This window comes from Limulus polyphemus, unplaced genomic scaffold (assembly GCF_000517525.1).
Source record: "Limulus polyphemus unplaced genomic scaffold, Limulus_polyphemus-2.1.2 Scaffold96, whole genome shotgun sequence".
NCBI classification, from domain to species: domain Eukaryota; kingdom Metazoa; phylum Arthropoda; class Merostomata; order Xiphosura; family Limulidae; genus Limulus; species Limulus polyphemus.
The window spans coordinates 824597-825656 of NW_013665706.1; positions in this window are offsets into that span (position 1 = coordinate 824597).

Sequence of the window (1060 nt, forward strand, 5' to 3'; positions counted from 1 at the left end):
CATGATATTGGATAGTTACCGCACCAGTATGGCTTAATATGTATAGCGCATATGTAAAGAACGCCTTTACTTCGATTTTTATATGCAGATCGGCAGAACTAGATAAATATATATATATATTTAACAATGTTTTGACTTTTAAATCAGACGAACTTATGTTATAGTTCTTCTTTCCTTTACCGATTCAACCCAATTTAATTTTGTAAAAGAAACATCATTTCTTGGAGCGTCTCTAATTCAATATTTATCTTATTCGACCATTCGTCCTTCCCCCGGTGGGTCAGCGGTAAGTTTACAGACTTACAACTTTAAAACAGGGATTCAATTGTTCTCAGTGGACAAAGTGCATACAACAACAATATCAACAACCATGTTTTCCAGCATTTATTATTTCAAATTATTACATATTCTTTTTATTACCCAAATGCATATAGGTTTAATTATTATGATAGAAAATTTACTTATATGGCAGTGTAAAAATAAATCCTGTTGTTGATCGTTTCATTTTGACATGTTGTAAACGCTATTTAGTAGAATTTTGTCACAAACATCATAGAAAAGTGTAAACAGATTCTTTATTTCAGTGATTACATTTGTATGACTAGTGGTGTTCTTATTAATCTTGAGGATCTTAAAGACAATAACTTTAAATGTTTTGATTTGTGACTCTTATTGGCAAGATAAAAGACTTTAATTTTCCGAGCTGAAATATCTACGTTGGACATTGTACATCCAACAAGTATAACTCTGGAAGTCAAAACTTCTAATATCCCCGGTTCAACCCTGAAGGTTTTTAATTTAAGTAAAATATATTTGGATGAAAATTAAATTAAACTTTTAAGATAAGGAATTACATTTAATAGATGATAGATCTAAAGACATTCAAATTAAGAAATATCTACACGATTTTACTAGAAAATTATGATTGAAAAAGTTTTTATGATTGGTTAGATGAGTGGTTGTAATTAAGCGCAAAATTACACAATGAACTACATGTGATCTGCTCATTACGGGTATCGAAACCCGATTTTTAGCACCGTAAATTTGCAGACCTACTGAT